Source organism: Tupaia chinensis, unplaced genomic scaffold (genome assembly GCF_000334495.1).
Source record: "Tupaia chinensis unplaced genomic scaffold, TupChi_1.0 Scaffold000582_1, whole genome shotgun sequence".
Lineage (NCBI taxonomy): Eukaryota > Metazoa > Chordata > Mammalia > Scandentia > Tupaiidae > Tupaia > Tupaia belangeri.
The window spans coordinates 591,059-591,486 of record NW_006160098.1 but is presented as its reverse complement, the minus strand read 5'-3'; positions in this window follow the sequence as shown (position 1 = coordinate 591,486).

Sequence of the window (428 nt, the reverse complement as noted above, 5' to 3'; positions counted from 1 at the left end):
CTTTTTTAAAGCAGGTTGTTTTCCTAAGTAGTGAAATAGGCCCTGAATTCTTTCACTGATACTTTATTTTCTTTTCACTGTGTCATTTTACTAATAATAAAATGACATTTTCCCTATTCCAAGCTAAATTTTTAGAAAAGAAAAACCTGTGGGAGTCAATGACTGAAGTGGTGCTCTATTTTTAACTTATTTCCATCTTGCCTTGTCTTTTCTTTTTTTAAGCAACTTGCTATCACCAGCATCAATCTCTTACTGCAATTAATGTTGAACTATTTATTGCCTGTGGGCTCTGTCCTAGGTAGATAGCCATCTGATTTGAACCGGTTGGCAGAGTCAAGAACAGCTAGTTAACTTTATGTAGATAACAATAAAAAAAGGTGATTCTGCACGTCATGTATTTTCTTTGCACTTCGAAAGCAACCTCAGCT